General features: G+C 46.5%; 1 long non-coding RNA gene across 1 annotated transcript; it reads left to right on the top strand.

Moving 5' to 3' along the window:
- The first annotated feature begins 2,265 nt into the window (after nucleotides 1-2,265).
- On the top strand, nucleotides 2,266-7,014 carry LOC144119026 (uncharacterized). Its single transcript, XR_013312234.1, has 3 exons — nucleotides 2,266-2,385; nucleotides 4,353-4,509; nucleotides 6,899-7,014. It is a non-coding gene; the product is annotated as an uncharacterized LOC144119026 (long non-coding RNA).
- The last annotated feature ends 747 nt before the right edge of the window (nucleotides 7,015-7,761 follow it).

Here is a 7,761-nt window from a genome sequence, read left to right as displayed (position 1 = left end):
TTTCTAGTGCAATTTTCCAATTTGTGGACGCGTTCTGAGTGCTGCTTGACTACTGTAAGGAACTAGGCAGTAGTATAAAAGGGGAAAGAGCCTGGCAGAGCTTAGTGAGGGTTGCCTCGTGCTTGCTGACTGAGCGGTTGCGTTTCGGCGTAGTTCTAACGCTTGCTGGGAACGAGCACAAAAATGGCAACTCTCCCGAAGTGACTTTGCAGTGTCCTGTGTGATCCTGAACATGAGAACGAGGCCTTCTCTGTGCGCTGCGCTCAAGCAACGTCGAGGGACGACCGGTTTCGATTACGAGCATCATCGAGCGACATCCCTCCGGACAGCGGATGCAGTCCCCTGACCATCGGGATCTCCTTCTCCCGGCGGGGCGGTCTGTTACGTTTCGGCTACGAGGCGCGGTATAGCCGGCGCGGATGCAACGGACGCCGGGGCTTCGTTCAAAGCGGCGGTCATTTGGACCCGTTCAGTGCTGCCGTAACGCCTCCCGCCAAGCGCGTCCAGGCAGGTTTCAATGCCACGTGTCGTCGTGTGTGTGTGTGTGCATGTTGGTGCCCACGCTTGTCAAAGCGCGGCAGCCGGGGAGAGGAGCTCCCCAACTGGGAGGCGAGGAGGTCTGACCGGCGCCGGCCCGGCGGACGCGCCCGTCACGTCTGTACATGTCCGTGCGTCGCCGTCTTGTGCGACTCATCCCAAGCCGTTCCTTCTTGCCCTCGACTCCGAGGGTATAAAAGGGCAGCTGCGCCGGACGCCAGAGAGACTTCGATTTCTTCCTTCGAGTAACGTGGTCGCCCTGACCGGCTGCTCTTTTGCGATGCCAGAATAAACAAGTTGTTCTGTTGCCAGTCGACTCATCCTTTGCCGGGACCTTCGGTTGTTTCCAGCTTTGCCCCAGGCCGCCAGGCCAACGCTACCCTTGGGGCTTGCAACCCATTTGCAACAGCACGAATCTTATTCCGTAATGGCGGCGTCGCGCCGCCGCTACCGGCGCCGCTTATCTCCTTTCTCATAAACAACGTCCCCGCCATTGCTTCGTGCTGCTGACTCGTTCACCGGCACCGCTTGCCGTCGGAGAACCGCTCCGCCCTCAGCGTGCGACGACACGTTCTTGCCATGCCGGTAGTCGTCGGCCGTTTGCGCCGCTAGGTCTGTTTGGCGTTGCATAATGTGCTACGCGGAGTCTGCCATTCATATGGTACGAGGAAGGGAAGTACTCTGTGCCAGAGAGCTTTCCAGTGTTATGTGTGCGAGCTGTCTGGCATTTTCAGTTATCTGCGACTGCTTTCTTGCTGTTACATGGAAATGTCCACGTTTCTTTTTATTTAAGGCTTTGCCAACGTACTTGTATATGTCTGAATACCTTCTGTTACAGTGTAATTTTCATGATATTCTAATTTTCTGTGCAGGTGCCCGGACAATAATTTTGATGAATACGTCAAATTTCACGATCGCACACTTCCTGACTTGGAGTATCCATCGTGTGTTTTGATGCCGTATCCGCCGATTATTCCAAGTGATGATGTTTGTCCGATGCTCAGTAATTTTAGTTTGTTTTCCTTAGCCGCTTTCCATTGCTTTTACAGGCATGAATGTAGCTTACTGAGAGTCACCACTGAGAACTGTATGCAGCAAGTTACGTTAGAATTGATTACTGCTGAATGCAAGCACCAAAAAACAAGTGCATGAGTAAGGGATCAGAATTTTGTGCATTTACAGAAGGCGCACAAGGCAGTCCTCAAAAACAAAACAAATAATACATCATTTCAGGTTCTGACCGATCACACATCAAGTGCTTTCCGGAAAGGCAATTTAATTTTATGATGACAGGTATTCCAGGCCGCTACACATATTTTCTTTACTTTAAAAGGAGACCTAGACGGCTGCTTTTTCATGTTTTTATTTATTTTAATTTTTGATAGTTCCCTTTATGTGCCTGGTGCTCATTTGAAAATTCTGATTTCTTTCCCACATTAAAAATAGTTAGTTTGACCCATCTGTTAGGGTGCAGTGTCAGTGTTGCTAGAAAAAACAAATGTACAGCTGACAATTTTCCTCGCCTCTATTTTTTTTTTGCGCAGAAGTAATACTGTTCAATTTCCGAGAATCCATTTTGGAGGCCAAAAGCACCCTACATAAACCTTGAGGACTGCGCAAATCTGCATCAATGCCATTTGCTACTGTTGCAGTTATTAAAAAATATTGTTGCATTTCACTGCTTTTTTTTAACTTATGATTGTTTTCTTTTCAGTGCAGATGATGGGAAAGATTTCCCCCTACCCGAACGTAGATGGCTTGCATTAGGGTATGGTGAGGAACAACCCCAATTAATTCAACACAGGAGGGGTCGTGAACATTCTCTTCCACAATTCGAAAACATTCCCGGTAGGTGTGCATTTAGAACTACAGCTTGTCAGGTGGTTGTTACTGCATTGTGATGAAAAATACAGCATAAAAAGAAGCTGGGACCCTGCAATTCTGGAAATTTTGAATTGTATGATTGGCGCCGCAAAATTAAAGAGCACTACAGAATGTTACTGCGCTACACTAATTTTTCCATTACTTTTTGGTATCTCATACACTTGATTTTATTGCATTCTGCACTGGACTCCTTGTTTGCTTACCTACCACACTAATGCCATCACAGCAATTAAGTAGTACTGGCTGCCATGACTATGCACTCTCAACAAAAAGGTAGTTGTAGTTATTAACTTTCAGGGTAGTAACTGCTTTTCACATATGTTACTACCTAGGTAGTAACTGCAGGTAGTAACTGCAACGTAGTAATGGTTACTAGGTAGCAACAGGAGCTACAATTACTACCATTTACTACCTCTGAAGGTAGTAACAGCGACTAGACATTGATTTCATTTAATACCTTCGAAGGCAGAGACAGCAACTGCCATTGCCAACGTGTACCTCTAGATAGCATTAAAGCAACCTCTAATCTGAATGCTGGGTAAGACGCAGGCACTGCCTCATCGCTGCAATACTTTGCTTTGCAAAAATACGACTCCAGTGCTAGAAGCAGAGCTCTTATATGGCTTCGACGAAACCAAAAGTAATGCAAAAAACTACAATCGCACTAGCCCATTACTAACGCGTAGGTGGGCGCCGCACATGTGACCAGGAGCGCGAGGAGTGGGAGCACACCACTGGCAGCGATTTCTCTAGACTTTCGTATCGAAATTTTACGTAACCGTTTTTTGTACACTGCTGCTGGTGGTGTCATACGACTTCCCACTGCATATACCATACGACTCTCAGGTTGGAGTCTAGCTCTTGACGGAGATTCGAACCGTTAACATATATACCTCCAATTGTATATTCGCCAACTTTCGTTGTGGATGGTGTCATACGAATAGCAGCCGTAATTACTACCTCTGCTTTCGATGAGGTGGTAATGACGTAGTACAAATGTAGTAACAGCCGTACTTACTGCATTTTTACTGCCTCCTTTTTCATCGGGGTCGTAAGAAGGTAGTAGAAAGGTAGCAACTGTTAAAAAATGGTAGTAACAGCAACCGTCACCACCTTTTTACTACCTTTTCCAAGAATGTGTGGCTATGCCAGTTGCTCTAGTACCAATCAATTTCATCGAATTAGAGCTGTGCCTTTCAGTGCAGTTCAAACGAAATTCTACAAGTACCTGCATATCAGAGCATGTGTTTGAAAGGCCAGTATGAATGCAGTTCATTGGCATTGTTACAACCCTGCTGAGGACACGTCTATGGACCCCTCGTTTACCCTGCGAAAAAAAGGCTGTCTCTGGGAACCTACCTGCGGAATCTTTCCCACGCTGTTATGGAGGGGAAGGAGATGGCCTACCCTTTGTCTGGTTCGCCGCGAGACGTGATTAACGATGGACAAGACAACAGAGGGAAGAGGGCACGATGCCTTCCAATGTTTAGCATTGACTGACAGGAGCCGACCTGCGGCCCGCCGCCGGAGTGACCGCGGCACCCGCACGAATCACCTGTTTTTGACAGACGTGCCCCTCTACTGTGCGAGGTAGAAGCGGACCCCCGAATCCTCCTCGCCCATTCCCACAAGTGCCTCCGCGTGCTATGTGCTGTGTCATTCTACCGATCAGTGCCACGTGTTGAATTAGCCGCCGACTTGTGGAGGGGCGGAGCCTTGGGATATTTAACAGGCGACCTGAGTGCGAACGATTTCTCTGGGCCCTGACGACAAGGCTTATCCAGTCGCTCGACGCTATGGACTTTTACCATTTGACTGTTTGCTCTTTTATAAATTATGTATATTATGCAATTATGTAAAAGTTTCTTCAAAGTGCCAGTAAACCCGCTTGTTTTTCGTTTTCCCAAACTTCAAGTTCCATATTTCCTCAGCCCGAAGACTCGGACACGCTACCCGAAGGCGCCCGGTGTTCTAGTGAGCCCCTGCACCACGAAAACTGGTGACCAGCGGTGAGATCGGAACCTACAAGCGGCAACAACGGTCAGCCAACGAGAGAGCAGCTGTCTCAGGACATGATTACATGTGTGGGTGAGTGCTTTGCTTTCCTCTGATGTGGACCAGATTCTAAAAGATGGTTAAAATTTAGAACTGGCAGAGACATGTGCTTAAATCATCGAGGGTTGGTATTTTGGCATAGTTGTTTTGGAAATAGCCTAGACTCAGAAGCATAGTGGACCTACAAAAGCTGCAGAAGCCGGACCTGTTGCTTTTGTATGAGGAATTGGGGATCGATAGAAAAGGCTTTTGCACGAAAACCCATGATTATTCAGGCAATCACCGATTTGGGGGCAGATGATGAGGAGCTCAGTGAGGCGTGGAACATCATTGAACAAAAAATGGAAGAGCAGCTCAGACAGCAGAACAGGCGTGTGCGTGAAAGAGAGAATGAAGCAATTAAACAGGAACGGGCAATAGAGCTCCGTAAGTCAGAAGTGGAGTTGATCAAGATGTCGGGTAATTGTCTTCAGCAAGCGGTACCGCTTCTCAACGAGGAGGTAGAGTTCAAGATGTCTAGGAACATGCAGCCATATGTGGTGTCAGCGGATATTTGTCTTTATCTAGCAAGTTTTGGACGAACGTGCGGCCAACTGTCCTTCAGTTGATAGACTTAGTATCAAAGGCTACTGACTGTACTGCCCTGCGAGGCATCGGAGGTTGTCGCGCGGCTAAGCAAGGAGGGCGCGGACAACTACGAGAACGTCAAGGCTTGCCTTCTACGAAAACATACTTAGCGCAGAATCGTTCACGCAGTGATTTCGGGGAGCTAAGAAGTCGAGGGACAAGAGCCATCCCGATTTTTTTGTACAAGCTGCAAACTAACTTGGTCGAATGGTTTAAGCGCACCGGGTCCTATAGTGACCGACAGGCTCTTGTGGAGAGGATGTTGTTGGAGCACTTTTACAACTGCCTCTCTGAAGAGAAAAGAAATTGGCTACTGGACCGCGACAATGTAACGTTTGCTACCAAAGCTACCGAACACATTGAGGAGTTCGCTTCGCGCCAGCTGTTTAACAACACTAGAGCTGATATGACCCGTATTTTCGGGAGAAGTATGCATTACCATCACGAGTGGCACTTTGGGAAATCTACAGTTGAGAAAGACGAAAGAAAAGTTTCTTCCGATAAAGCTCAAAAAAGGGAAGACAATGAGAACGGTGCAAAAGTGGCCAAAGCGCAGAAAGAAAAAGTCGCGTTTCAGACTAGCAGGCCGCTCTCGCTACAGATGCAATGAGCAGGGTCACATAGCAGTGAACGGTGAAAAAGAAAAGGTTGCGCTCCCGTATGTCAGAACTGCGATGAAAACATGAAGCTGTTGCGACCTCACTCGCATAGCCTGCTAGTGAACGGGAAGCAACTCAGCTGCAACGATGGATGTCCATCTGTTGTATGTGTCACCATCCGATTACGCAGAAAAATGTGTATGGATCTGACAGGTAGTGGAAGAACAAAGCGTATGCTTGCCTATCGCGACAGTGGTAATTGAGCGCTCTTTCGGCACGCTTACAACCGAAGCAGCAGTTTCAGGAAAACTAGCTAAATGCTACAAGAATAGTCGTGGGGTGGGTCGAGACCAATTAGTCGTTTCGCAGAAGTACCGACAAGACTTACTACGACTTTTCCATGGCAATTCGTGGTCATACAACATGAGAATCAGGAAAACAAAGCAGAGGCTTTTACAGGAATACTATTGTCTGGATGTTTTAAGGGCATGGAGCGTTTGGTAAGGTCGTGCAACACATGTCAGCGGGTCGGAAAGGCGCGAGATAAGTGGAAAGCGCTGATGGTTTTGTCCATCTCCCCCGCTAGTGGCATCAACTGATTCTCATGAACTTGTACATGATCCGCTAGCAAATTCTAGCATGACATTGTAGGGTAAGGCAGATGGAACAGGATTGACCACTGCTGGCTTTATGCCTTCATGGAAATCATGGCCCTACACTATGTCCACCCAAGCAGGTGTGGCTGCCTTTCCTTCTCAACCCCTTTCTCTCTTTAGCTAAATAAAAAATCAATGGAGTACAGTCAAAAGAAAAGAGGCAAGGGAATTCACAGAAAAGTTGAACGATAGACATATGTAAAGCAGAAATAACAGCTTAGAAAACAAACTTGAGGCACCAGTTTGACATCCGTTTGCCAAGTTCTTTTTCTTTTTGTCTATAACATCATGAGGTCAACAATTCTTTTGATATGGAAGGCGGTGTTTTCTAGTATTATGACATTCTAATTTACAAATATGGCATGGGAGATTGACCTAGATTTGGCATGGAGAAATCGAGTAATCTTTTAGTGCTTTTGAAGTGTCCAAACAATTTTTTCAAGCCCGTTCTGACAACTTGCACTGCCCTAAATTTGATAACTAGTACATGACACCAAAGCTATCATTTGTAGAAAGTGCAACTTTTACTTTTTTTTACAGGAGAGAACATGTCGGTGATGCTGTCAAGAGTGCAAATGCATTTACGGGTGCGTACTGCGTGTTCGACAGGAGCTACAAACCAGGAGCCTGCAACTTTTGTTTCATATTCGAACTCCAATTTCTGTATGTTTATGTGACTGAGTAAAAGTGCATTGTCTGATGGTTTGTAAGTATGCACCAAGTTGCCTTTGCTGGTTCACATAAATAAATGTTTGCCGGAGCATGCAGTGTAATGTGCCTGACCTTTCTTGAATGCTTTTCTCATGTTCTGGGCATTCATAATGCAAAGCAAAAGGCAAGCTATTGCCTCTAGCACATATTACATGTGTGGGTGGCTAAAATGTCAACTGATAAAATGCAATATATTGAACAGCTTCACATTGCTACTCAAAATGTAGTGTTAAGCCTAAAATGAATAACGCGGCATAAAAGTGAAAAATTGAAAAAGGTGTTAAATATGAAGTGTGACTGCTACAACCATTATATTAGAGTGTAAGTTACGTAAACCACCTTCCAATACATCGGGTAAAGAAGGGCGGAGTAGTGAGAAAAGTGCCCCTGTATAAGGAGGCTTTGCTACCTAAAGTTATCCTTTTTGAAGGGTGTTAGTTACAGACACTGTAATGCACCCTTAAGTCTGTAACTTGGTTTACAGTGCGGTAATGCGTCCTCGCTCCGAAGTTGCTCCAGACGATTCCCACTCCACTACCTGCCACATACCCGCCTTTTTTTTGCCACATGCGAAGCCCAAGAACTGGAAGATTTCTATCGTTCCCACGAACACACTACACAAACGGACGCGGAAAGGCAAGGTGCAACCTACATGGTCCGTGCAACCACGCCGCGATCTACACTTATCTCCG

The sequence above is a fragment of the Amblyomma americanum genome, chromosome 2 (assembly GCF_052857255.1).
Source record: "Amblyomma americanum isolate KBUSLIRL-KWMA chromosome 2, ASM5285725v1, whole genome shotgun sequence".
Taxonomy (NCBI): Eukaryota; Metazoa; Arthropoda; class Arachnida; order Ixodida; family Ixodidae; genus Amblyomma; species Amblyomma americanum.
The sequence above is the reverse complement of the archived record's forward strand: the minus strand, read 5'-3'. Positions and strand labels throughout refer to the sequence as shown.